The 12,850-nt window shown below is 45.1% G+C and overlaps 6 non-coding genes across 6 annotated transcripts; all 6 read left to right on the top strand.

The window, feature by feature from the left end:
• The first annotated feature begins 562 nt into the window (after positions 1-562).
• Positions 563-636, top strand: trnan-guu (transfer RNA asparagine (anticodon GUU)). Its single transcript has one exon. It is a non-coding gene; the product is annotated as a tRNA-Asn (tRNA).
• Positions 637-2,764: 2,128 nt separating this feature from the next.
• Positions 2,765-2,838, top strand: trnan-guu (transfer RNA asparagine (anticodon GUU)). Its single transcript has one exon. It is a non-coding gene; the product is annotated as a tRNA-Asn (tRNA).
• A 2,128-nt stretch (positions 2,839-4,966) lies between these two features.
• On the top strand, positions 4,967-5,040 carry trnan-guu (transfer RNA asparagine (anticodon GUU)). The gene has a single exon. It is a non-coding gene; the product is annotated as a tRNA-Asn (tRNA).
• A 2,137-nt stretch (positions 5,041-7,177) lies between these two features.
• trnan-auu (transfer RNA asparagine (anticodon AUU)) lies at positions 7,178-7,251 on the top strand. Its single transcript has one exon. It is a non-coding gene; the product is annotated as a tRNA-Asn (tRNA).
• Positions 7,252-9,385: 2,134 nt separating this feature from the next.
• trnan-guu (transfer RNA asparagine (anticodon GUU)) lies at positions 9,386-9,459 on the top strand. Its single transcript has one exon. It is a non-coding gene; the product is annotated as a tRNA-Asn (tRNA).
• A 2,128-nt stretch (positions 9,460-11,587) lies between these two features.
• trnan-guu (transfer RNA asparagine (anticodon GUU)) lies at positions 11,588-11,661 on the top strand. Its single transcript has one exon. It is a non-coding gene; the product is annotated as a tRNA-Asn (tRNA).
• The last annotated feature ends 1,189 nt before the right edge of the window (positions 11,662-12,850 follow it).

Below are 12,850 nucleotides of genomic sequence, written 5' to 3'. Positions count from 1 at the left end.
TGAGTGCAAACGCAAACGAATGGTGGATGCTGGAAATCTGAAATGAAAAGAGAAAATGCAGGAAATGCGCAGCAACTCAGGCAGCACATCTGGAAAGACAAACAGTGTTAGACTTTCTGGTGGGTAGCCTTTCTTCACAACTGGATAAAGGTTAGAGATTGAACAGGTATAAAGCGAGTGCAGAGGCAGAGGGAAAGGCGAAGGGGCAAGGTCTGGGATAGGGTTGAACTGTGGCCTGGAGAGTTTGTCTGTCAGGGGAAAGATTTCCGCAGCAGAACAGTGTGACATTGTTAAATGAGCTCTGTTTTGTGCTTCGTACAATTGTTGAATTGCCGCAACCGTTTTGACATTGTCCCCTTGTGAAATGGTTCTCCGACTGACGGAAAAAGTGCTGGGGAGAAATTTTGATTTGTACCACCAGATGGCAGAGATAAACAGATACCATCCCGCAGCGTCGATCTGGAAAAGCTGATGACTGGCAGGATTCTCCAGCTCACACAACCTGAGACTCGAATTCATTGTAACACTGGTTTGCAGTGTCTTGGGTGATTTTGTTGTGGTCGTCTCTGTGGCGCAATTGGCTAGCGCATTCGGCTGTTAACCGAAGGGTTGGTGTTTCAAGCCCACCCAGGGACGTCGGCCATTATTGAGCATTTTACTTAGCGCCTCTGGACGTGCTTGTTCTACTCTCTGTGTTTGCATTGGTGTCTTCTTTTCCTGATTATTTAACAACGCTGCTCTGATCCATTACCTGACTGTTTCCATGCATTCATGATAAGCAATTTTCAATGAAATGAGCAAAAACCATGCACAGACGTCGAACCCATATATTAAGGACGGTCGGGCTACGAAAAAAGCAATGCAAATTCATTCAATGGCTGCACAATCTGGGACTGTTCCACCGCTGGGATTAGGGAAAACAAGTTGAATGCGGTGGACCATTTTAATGATATTTTACCTGCATCAAATAAGTTCACTTTTATTGATGTACACTAAAAGTCCCTGGCTGACATTGTTCCAGTCCACTGCTGACAGCTGATCAAAGCAGGTGTGGAATTGCTCGTGACAGCTGAGCACCAAGCGCTGAATTTTCTTCAGTTTTCAAATCCAATTCCACACATCGTGACTCAGAATCACTGCTGTGAGAGTGGGAAATCGCTGCAAATACTCAACAGGACGGGCAACTTGTGAAAACTCTTTCAATTTTTGTTGTACAGACTTTTCTTAAAACTTCAAACTGTACCATATGGCAATATAAAGAGTGTGTGTGTGTCTGTGGCTGTGGCTGTCATGGTTCTATCGAAACTGAGAGTCTTGATGTTATGAGGGCGATGCATTGTGAGTGTGTCAGTTGTAAATCTCCTTTTATTTTGATAATATATATCAGGTTCTAAATATATAAATATTGTGCACTTGAGTATTATGGGTGTATCAGTGTGATCATTCTGAATAAATGTGTGTGTGTGTGTGCGTGTGTTACTTCTCAATGTATTTGTGTGTATCTGTGTTGTGTATACATTTTTCTATGTGTCAAAGCAAAGTAAGAGAGCAATAAATAAGCAGAAAGTACACATAACCTCACACAATGCCACAACACGGTTCGGAAACATGCACACAAACTCACACAGTCCGACAAAACGGTTCAGAAACCCGCAGACAAACTCACACAGTCCTAGAACACCGTTCAGAGACACATTAAACTCACACCGTCCCACAACACGCTGCAAAGCCACACACAAACTCACACGGTCCCACAGCACGGTTCAGAGACATACACAAACTTACACAGTCCCACAACACGGTTCAGACACGCACACACAATCTCAATCAGTCCCGCCGTTCATTTAAAATACCTGTCGAGCACGATAGATCTTAAAACCAGAGACGTTCACCATCCTGACTGCACATATCCATTCCAGTTGCGAAAGGGGGAGCACTGGCTCCGGCCAGTTCTGATATAGCACGAGGCTTGTCAATCAAGTCATGCTCCACCCAGCCCAGATTGAGTCACCTACCAGGTCGCAGTTTACTGTGTGTCAGAACCTGCCCCTCAGGTGTGGGAGATTCCAAGCTTAGTCTGTCGGTTAAAAGGGCATGGGGGCAGATTGGCCTTTTGCATTGTGGCAGTATACTCAAAAAAAGCCTCTTTGCCTGGGAAACCGGGTCTAACGGTAGCTACCTGGAGACGAACCGTCAACATTGTGAGTGCAAAAGCAAACGAATGGTGGATGCTGGAAATCTGAAATGAAAAGAGAAAATGCAGGAAATGCGCAGCAACTCAGGCAGCACATCTGGAAAGACAAACAGTGTTAGACTTTCTGGTGGGTAGCCTTTCTTCACAACTGGATAAAGGTTAGAGATTGAACAGGCATAAAGCGAGTGCAGAGGCAGAGGGAAAGGCGAAGGGGCAAGGTGTGGGATAGGGTTGAACTGTGGCCTGGAGAGTTAGTCTGTCAGGGAAAAGATTTCCGCAGCAGAACAGTGTGACATTGTTAAATGAGCTCTGTTTTGTGCTTCGTACAATTGTTGAATTGCCGCAACCGTTTTGACATTGTCCCCTTGTGAAATGGTTCTCCGACTGACGGAAAAAGTGCTGGGGAGAAATTTTGATTTGTACCACCAGATGGCAGAGATAAACAGATACCATCCCGCAGCGTCGATCTGGAAAAGCTGATGACTGGCAGGATTCTCCAGCTCACACGACCTGAGACTCGAATTCATTGTAACACTGGTTTGCAGTGTCTTGGGTGATTTCGTTGTGGTCGTATCTGTGGCGCAATTGGCTAGCGCGTTCGGCTGTTAACCGAAAGGTTGGTGGTTCAAGCCCACCCAGGGACGTCGGCCCTTATTAAGCGTATCACTTAGCGCCCCTGGACGTGCTAGCTCTACTCTCTGTGTTTGCATTGGTGTCTTCTTTTCCTGATTATTTAACAACGCTGCTCTGATCCATTACCTGACTGTTTCCATGCATTCATGATAAGCAATTTTCAATGAAATGAGCAAAAACCATGCACAGACGTCGAACCCATATATTAAGGTCGGTCGGGCTTCGAAAAAAGCAATGCAAATTCATTCAATGGCTGCACAATCTGGGACTGTTCCACCGCTGGGATTAGGGAAAACAAGTTGAATGCGGTGGACCATTTTAATGATATTTTACCTGCATCAAATAAGTTCACTTTTATTGATGTACACTAAAAGTCCCTGGCTGACATTGCTCCAGTCCACTGCTGACAGCTGATCAAAGCAGGTGTGGAATTGCTCGTGACAGCTGAGCACCAAGCGCTGAATTTTCTTCAGTTTTCAAATCCAATTCCACACATCGTGACTCAGAATCACTGCTGTGAGAGTGGGAAATCGCTGCAAATACTCAACAGGACGGGCAGCTTGTGAAAACTCTTTCAATTTTTGTTGTACAGATTTTTCTTAAAACTTCAAACTGGACCATATGGCAATATAAAGCGTGTGTGTGTGTCTGTGGCTGTGGCTGTCATGGTTCTCTCGAAACTGAGAGTCTTGATGTTATGAGGGCGATGCATTGTGAGTGTGTCAGTTGTAAATCTCCTTTTATTTTGATAATATATATCAGGTTCTAAATATATAAATATTGTGCACTTGAGTATTATGGGTGTATCAGTGTGCTCATTCTGAATAAATGTGTGTGTGTGTGTGCGTGTGTTACTTCTCAATGTATTTGTGTGTATCTGTGTTGTGTATACATTTTTCTTTGTGTCAAAGCAAAGTAAGAGAACAATAAATAAGCAGAAAGTACACATAAACTCACACAATGCCACAACACAGTTCAGAAACAAGCACACAAACTCACACAGTCCGACAAAACGGTTCAGAAACCCGCAGACAAACTCACACAGTCCTAGAACACCGTTCAGAGACACATTAAACTCACACCGTCCCACAACACGCTGCAAAGCCACACACAAACTCACACGGTCCCACAGCACGGTTCAGAGACATACACAAACTTACACAGTCCCACAACACGGTTCAGACACGCACACACAATCTCACTCAGTCCCGCCGTTCATTTAAAATACCTGTCGAGCACGATAGATCTTAAAACCAGAGACGTTCACCATCCTGACTGCACATATCCATTCCAGTAGCGAAAGGAGGAGCACTGGCTCCGGCCAGTTCTGATGTAGCACGAGGCTTGTCAATCAAGTCATGCTCCCCCCAGCCCAGCTTGAGTCACCTACAAGGTCGCAGTTTACTGTGTGTCAGAACCTGCCCCTCAGGTGTGGGAGATTCCAAGCTTCGTCTGTCGGTTAAAAGGGCATGGGGGCAGATTGGCCTTTTGCCATGTGGCAGTATCCTCAATAAAAGCCTCTTTGCCTGGGAAACCGGGTCTAACGGTAGCTACCTGGAGACGAACCGTCAACATTGTGAGTGCAAAAGCAAACGAATGGTGGATGCTGGAAATCTGAAATGAAAAGAGAAAATGCAGGAAATGCGCAGCAACTCAGGCAGCACATCTGGAAAGACAAACAGTGTTAGACTTTCTGATGGGTAGCCTTTCTTCACAACTGGATAAAGGTTAGAGATTGAACAGGTATAAAGCGAGTGCAGAGGCAGAGGGAAAGGCGAAGGGGCAAGGTCTGGGATAGGGTGGAACTGTGGCCTGGAGAGTTTGTCTGTCAGGGGAAAGATTTCCGCAGCAGAACAGTGTGACATTGTTAAATGAGCTCTGTTTTGTGCTTCGTACAATTGTTGAATTGCCGCAACCGTTTTGACATTGTCCCCTTGTGAAATGGTTCTCCGACTGACGGAAAAAGTGCTGGGGAGAAATTTTGATTTGTACCACCAGATGGCAGAGATAAACAGATACCATCCCGCAGCGTCGATCTGGAAAAGCTGATGACTGGCAGGATTCTCCAGCTCACACTACCGGAGACTCGAATTCATTGAAACACTGGTTTGCAGTGTCTTGCATGATTTTGCCGTGGTCGTCTCTGTGGCGCAATTGGCTAGCGCGTTCGGCTGTTAACTGAAATGTTGGTGGTTCAAACCCACCCAGGGACGTTGGCCTTTATTGAGCGTTTCACTAAGCGCCCCTGGACGTGCTTGTTCTACTATCTGTGTTTGCATTGGTGTCTCCTTTTCCTGATTATTTAACAACGCTGCTCTGATCCATTACCTGACTGTTTCCATGCATTCATGATAAGCAATTTTCAATGAAATGAGCAAAAACCATGCACAGACGTCGAACCCATGCTAAATATATTAAGGTCGGTCGGGCTTCGAAAAAAGCAATGCAAATTCATTCAATGGCTGCACAATCTGGGACTGTTCCACCGCTGGGATTAGGGAAAACAAGTTGAATGCGGTGGACCATTTTAATGATATTTTACCTGCATCAAATAAGTTCACTTTTATTGATGTACACTAAAAGTCCCTGGCTGACATTGTTCCAGTCCACTGCTAACAGCTGATCAAAGCAGGTGTGGAATTGCTCGTGACAGCTGAGCACCAAGCGCTGAATTTTCTTCAGTTTTCAAATCCAGTTCCACACATCGTGACTCAGAATCACTGCTGTGAGAGTGGGAAATCGCTGCAAATACACAACAGGACGGGCAACTTGTGAAAACTCTTTCAATTTTTGTTGTACAGACTTTTCTTAAAACTTCAAACTGGACCATATGGCAATATAAAGCGTGTGTGTGTGTCTGTGGCTGTGGCTGTCATGGTTCTATCGAAACTGTGAGTCTTGATGTTATGAGGGCGATGCATTGTGAGTGTGTCAGTTGTAAATCTCCTTTTATTTTGATAATATATATCAGGTTCTAAATATATAAATATTGTGCACTTGAGTATTATGGGTGTATCAGTGTGCTCATTCTGAATAAATGTGTGTGTGTGTGTGTGCGTGTGTTACTTCTCAATGTATTTGTGTGTATCTGTGTTGTGTATACATTTTTCTATGTGTCAAAGCAAAGTAAGAGAGCAATAAATAAGCAGAAAGTACACATAAACTCACACAATGCCACAACACGGTTCAGAAACACGCACACAAACTCACACAGTCCGACAAAACGGTTCAGAAACCCGCAGACAAACTCACACAGTCCTAGAACACCGTTCAGAGACACATTAAACTCACAGCGTCCCACAACACGCTGCAAAGCCACACACAAACTCACACGGTCCCACAGCACGGTTCAGAGACATACACAAACTTACACAGTCCCACAACACGGTTCAGACACGCGCACACAATCTCACTCAGTCCCGCCGTTCATTTAAAATACCTGTCGAGCACGATAGATCTTAAAACCAGAGACGTTCACCATCCTGACTGCACATATCCATTCCAGTAGCGAAAGGGGGAGCACTGGCTCCGGCCAGTTCTGATAGAGCACGAGGCTTGTCAATCAAGTCATGCTCCACCCAGCCCAGATTGAGTCACCTACCAGGTCGCAGTTTAAAGTGTGTCAGAACCTGCCCCTCAGGTGTGGGAGATTCCAAGCTTAGTCTATCGGTTAAAAGGGCATGGGGGCAGATTGGCCTTTTGCCATGTGGCAGTATCCTCAATAAAAGCCTCTTTGCCTGGGAAACCGGGTCTAACGGTAGCTACCTGGAGACGAACCGTCAACATTGTGAGTGCAAAAGCAAACGAATGGTGGATGCTGGAAATCTGAAATGAAAAGAGAAAATGCAGGAAATGCGCAGCAACTCAGGCAGCAAATCTGGAAAGACAAACAGTGTTAGACTTTCTGGTGGGTAGCCTTTCTTCACAACTGGATAAAGGTTAGAGATTGAACAGGCATAAAGCGAGTGCAGAGGCAGAGGGCAAGGCGAAGGGGCAGGGTCTGGGATAGGGTGGAACTGTGGCCTGGAGAGTTTGTCTGTCAGGGGAAAGATTTCCGCAGCAGAACAGTGTGACATTGTTAAATGAGCTCTGTTTTGTGCTTCGTACAATTGTTGAATTGCCGCAACCGTTTTGACATTGTCCCCTTGTGAAATGGTTCTCCGACTGACGGAAAAAGTGCTGCGGAGAAATTTTGATTTGTACCACCAGATGGCAGAGATAAACAGATACCATCCCGCAGCGTCGATCTGGAAAAGCTGATGACTGGCAGGATTCTCCAGCTCACACGACCTGAGACTCGAATTCATTGAAACACTGGTTTGCAGTGTCTTGCGTGATTTGGCTGTGGTCGTCTCTGTGGCGCAATTGGCTAGCGCGTTCGGCTATTAACCGAAAAGTTGGTGGTTCAACCCCACCCAGGGACGTTGGCCCTTATTGAGCGTTTCACTAAGCGCCCCTGGACGTGCTTGTTCTACTATCTGTGTTTGCATTGGTGTCTTCTTTTCCTGATTATTTAACAACGCTGCTCTGATCCATTACCTGACTGTTTCCATGCATTCATGATAAGCAATTTTCAATGAAATGAGCAAAAACCATGCACAGACGTCGAACCCATGCTAAATATATTAAGGTCGGTCGGGCTTCGAAAAAAGCAATGCAAATTCATTCAATGGCTGCACAATCTGGGACTGTTCCACCGCTGGGATTAGGGAAAACAAGTTGAATGCGGTGGACCATTTTAATGATATTTTACCTGCATCAAATAAGTTCACTTTTATTGATGTACACTAAAAGTCCCTGGCTGACATTGTTCCAGTCCACTGCTGACAGCTGATCAAAGCAGGTGTGGAATTGCTCGTGACAGCTGAGCACCAAGCGCTGAATTTTCTTCAGTTTTCAAATCCAATTCCACACATCGTGACTCAGAATCACTGCTGTGAGAGTGGGAAATCGCTGCAAATACTCAACAGGACGGGCAACTTGTGAAAACTCTTTCAATTTTTGTTGTACAGACTTTTCTTGAAACTTCAAACTGGACCATATGGCAATATAAAGCGTGTGTGTGTGTCTGTGGCTGTGGCTGTGATGGTTCTATCGAAACTGAGAGTCTTGATGTTATGAGGGCGATGCATTGTGAGTGTGTCAGTTGTAAATCTCATTTTATTTTGATAATATATATCAGGTTCTAAATGTATAAATATTGTGCACTTGAGTATTATGGGTGTATCAGTGTGCTCATTCTGAATAAATGTGTGTGTGTGTGTGCGTGTGTTACTTCTCAATGTATTTGTGTGTATCTGTGTTGTGTATACATTTTTCTATGTGTCAAAGCAAAGTAAGAGAGCAATAAATAAGCAGAAAGTACACATAAACTCACACAATGCCACAACACGGTTCAGAAACAAGCACACAAACTCACACAGTCCGACAAAACGGTTCAGAAACCCGCAGACAAACTCACACAGTCCTAGAACACCGTTCAGAGACACATTAAACTCACACCGTCCCACAACACGCTGCAAAGCCACACACAAATCACACGGTCCCACAGCACGGTTCAGAGACATACACAAACTTACACAGTCCCGCAACACGGTTCAGACACGCACACACAATCTGACTCAGTCCCGCCGTTCATTTAAAATACCTGTCGAGCACGATAGATCTTAAAACCAGAGACGTTCACCATCCTGACTGCACATATCCATTCCAGTAGCGAAAGGAGGAGCACTGGCTCCGGCCAGTTCTGATATAGCACGAGGCTTGTCAATCAAGTCATGCTCCACCCAGCCCAGATTGAGTCACCTGCCAGGCCGCAGTTTACTGTGTGTCAGAACCTGCCCCTCAGGTGTGGGAGATTCCAAGCTTAGTCTGTCGGTTAAAAGGGCATGGGGCCAGATTGGCTTTTTGCCATGTGGCAGTATCCTCAAAAAAAGCCTCTTTGCCTGGGAAACCGGGTCTAACGGTAGCTACCTGGAGACGAACCGTCAACATTGTGAGTGCAAAAGCAAACGAATGGTGGATGCTGGAAATCTGAAATGAAAAGAGAAAATGCAGGAAATGCGCAGCAACTCAGGCAGCACATCTGGAAAGACAAACAGTGTTAGACTTTCTGGTGGGTAGCCTTTCTTCACAACTGGATAAAGGTTAGAGATTGAACAGGTATAAAGCGAGTGCAGAGGCAGAGGGAAAGGCGAAGGGGCAAGGTGTGGGACAGGGTGGAACTGTGGCCTGGAGAGTTTGTCTGTCAGGGGAAAGATTTCCGCAGCAGAACAGTGTGACATTGTTAAATGAGCTCTGTTTTGTGCTTCGTACAATTGTTGAATTGCCGCAACCGTTTTGACATTGTCCCCTTGTGAAATGGTTCTCCGACTGACGGAAAAAGTGCTGGGGAGAAATTTTGATTTGTACCACCAGATGGCAGAGATAAACAGATACCATCCCGCAGTGTCGATCTGGAAAAGCTGATGACTGGCAGGATTCTCCAGCTCACACGACCTGAGACTCGAATTCATTAAAACACTGGTTTGCAGTGTCTTGCGTGATTTTGCTGTGGTCGTCTCTGTGGCGCAATTGGCTAGCGCGTTCGGATGTTAACCGAAAGGTTGGTGGTTTAAACCCACCCAGGGACGTCGGCCCTTATTGAGCGTTTTACTTAGCGCCCCTGGACGTGCTTGTTCTTCTCTCTGTGTTTGCATTGGTGTCTTCTTTTCCTGATTATTTAACAACGCTGCTCTGATCCATTACCTGACTGTTTCCATGCATTCATGATAAGCAATTTTCAATGAAATGAGCAAAGACCATGCACAGACTTCGAACCCATATATTAAGGTCGGTCGGGATTCGAAAAAAGCAATGCAAATTCATTCAATGGCTGCACAATCTGGGACTGTTCCACCGCTGGGATTAGGGAAAACAAGTTGAATGCGGTGGACCATTTTAATGATATTTTACCTGCATCAAATAAGTTCACTTTTATTGATGTACACTAAAAGTCCCTGGCTGACATTGTTCCAGTCCACTGCTGACAGCTGATCAAAGCAGGTGTGGAATTGCTCGTGACAGCTGAGCACCATGCGCTGAATTTTCTTCAGTTTTCAAATCCAATTCCACACATCGTGACTCAGAATCACTGCTGTGAGAGTGGGAAATCGCTGCAAATACTCAACAGGACGGGCAACTTGTGAAAACTCTTTCAATTTTTGTTGTACAGACTTTTCTTAAAACTTCAAACTGGACCATATGGCAATATAAAGCGTGTGTGTGTGTCTGTGTCTGTGGCTGTGATGGTTCTATCGAAACTGAGAGTCTTGATGTTATGAGGGCGATGCATTGTGAGTGTGTCAGTTGTAAATCTCCTTTTATTTTGATAATATATATCAGGTTCTAAATATATAAATATTGTGCACTTGAGTATTATGGGTGCATCAGTGTGCTCATTCTGAATAAATGTGTGTGTGTGTGTGCGTGTGTTACTTCTCAATGTATTTGTGTGTATCTGTGTTGTGTATACATTTTTCTATGTGTCAAAGCAAAGTAAGAGAGCAATAAATAAGCAGAAAGTACACATAAACTCACACAATGCCACAACACGGTTCAGAAACATGCACACAAACTCACACAGTCCGACAAAACGGTTCAGAAACCCGCAGACAAACTCACACAGTCCTAAAACACCGTTCAGAGACACATTAAACTCACACCGTCCCACAACACGCTGCAAAGCCACACACAAACTCACACGGTCCCACAGCACGGTTCAGAGACATACACAAACTTACACAGTCCCACAACACGGTTCAGACACGCACACACAATCTCACTCAGTCCCGCCGTTCATTTAAAATACCTGTCGAGCACGATAGATCTTAAAACCAGAGACGTTCACCATCCTGACTGCACATATCCATTCCAGTAGCGAAAGGGGGAGCACTGGCTCCGGCCAGTTCTGATATAGCACGAGGCTTGTCAATCAAGTCATGCTCCACCCAGCCCAGATTGAGTCACCTACCAGGTCGCAGTTTACTGTGTGTCAGAACCTGCCCCTCAGGTGTGGGAGATTCCAAGCTTAGTCTGTCGGTTAAAAGGGCATGGGGGCAGATTGGCCTTTTGCCATGTGGCAGTATCCTCAATAAAAGCCTCTTTGCCTGGGAAACCGGGTCTAACGGTAGCTACCTGGAGACGAACCGTCAACATTGTGAGTGCAAAAGCAAACGAATGGTGGATGCTGGAAATCTGAAATGAAAAGAGAAAATGCAGGAAATGCGCAGCAACTCAGGCAGCACATCTGGAAAGACAAACAGTGTTACACTTTCTGGTGGGTAGCCTTTCTTCACAACTGGATAAAGGTTAGTGATTGAACAGGTATAAAGCGAGTGCAGAGGCAGAGGGAAAGGCGAAGGGGCAAGGTCTGGGATAGGGTGGAACTGTGGCCTGGAGAGTTTGTCTGTCAGGGGAAAGATTTCCGCAGCAGAACAGTGTGACATTGTTAAATGAGCTCTGTTTTGTGCTTCGTACAATTGTTGAATTGCCGCAACCGTTTTGACATTGTCCCCTTGTGAAATGGTTCTCCGACTGACGGAAAAAGTGCTGGGGAGAAATTTTGATTTGTACCACCAGATGGCAGAGATAAACAGATACCACCCCGCAGCGTCGATCTGGAAAAGCTGATGACTGGCAGGATTCTCCAGCTCACACGACCTGAGACTCGAATTCATTGAAACACTGGTTTGCAGTGTCTTGCGTGATTTGGCTGTGGTCGTCTCTGTGGCGCAATTGGCTAGCGCGTTCGGCTGTTAATCGAAAGGTTGGTGGTTCAAACCCACCCAGGGACGTCGGCCATTATTGAGCGTTTTACTTAGCGCCCCTGGACGTGCTTGTTCTACTCTCTGTGTTTGCATTGGTGTCTTCTTTTCCTGATTATTTAACAACGCTGCTCTGATCCATTACCTGACTGTTTCCATGCATTCATGATAAGCAATTTTCAATGAAATGAGCAAAAACCATGCACAGACGTCGAACCCATATATAAAGGACGGTCGGGCTTCGAAAAAAGCAATGCAAATTCATTCAATGGCTGCACAATCTGGGACTGTTCCACCGCTGGGATTAGGGAAAACAAGTTGAATGCGGTGGACCATTTTAATGATATTTTACCTGCATCAAATACGTTCACTTTTATTGATGTACACTAAAAGTCCCTGGCTGACATTGTTCCAGTCCACTGCTGACAGCTGATCAAAGCAGGTGTGGAATTGCTCGTGACAGCTGAGCACCAAGCGCTGAATTTTCTTCAGTTTTCAAATCCAATTCCACACATCGTGACTCAGAATCACTGCTGTGAGAGTGGGAAATCGCTGCAAATACTCAACAGGACGGGCAACTTGTGAAAACTCTTTCAATTTTTGTTGTACAAACTTTTCTTAAAACTTCAAACTGGACCATATGGCAATATAAAGCGTGTGTGTGTGTCTGTGGCTGTGGCTGTGATGGTTCTATCGAAACTGAGAGTCTTGATGTTATGAGGGCGATGCATTGTGAGTGTGTCAGTTGTAAATCTCCTTTTATTTTGATAATATATATCAGCTTCTAAATATATAAATATTGTGCACTTGAGTATTATGGGTGTATCAGTGTGCTCATTCTGAATAAATGTGTGTTTGTGTGTGCGTGTGTTACTTCTCAATGTATTTGTGTGTATCTGTGTTGTGTATACATTTTTCTATGTGTCAAAGCAAAGTAAGAGAGCAATAAATAAGCAGAAAGTACACATAAACTCACACAATGCCACAACACGGTTCAGAAACATGCACACAAACTCACACAGTCCGACAAAACGGTTCAGAAACCCGCAGACAAACTCACACAGTCCTAAAACACCGTTCAGAGACACATTAAACTCACACCGTCCCACAACACGCTGCAAAGCCACACACAAACTCACACGGTCCCACAGCACGGTTCAGAGACATACACAAACTTACACAGTCCCACAACACGGTTCAGACACGCACACACAATCTC

This window comes from Heterodontus francisci, chromosome 22 (genome assembly GCF_036365525.1).
Source record: "Heterodontus francisci isolate sHetFra1 chromosome 22, sHetFra1.hap1, whole genome shotgun sequence".
Lineage (NCBI taxonomy): Eukaryota > Metazoa > Chordata > Chondrichthyes > Heterodontiformes > Heterodontidae > Heterodontus > Heterodontus francisci.
This window is presented reverse-complemented; position numbering and strand designations above follow the sequence as displayed.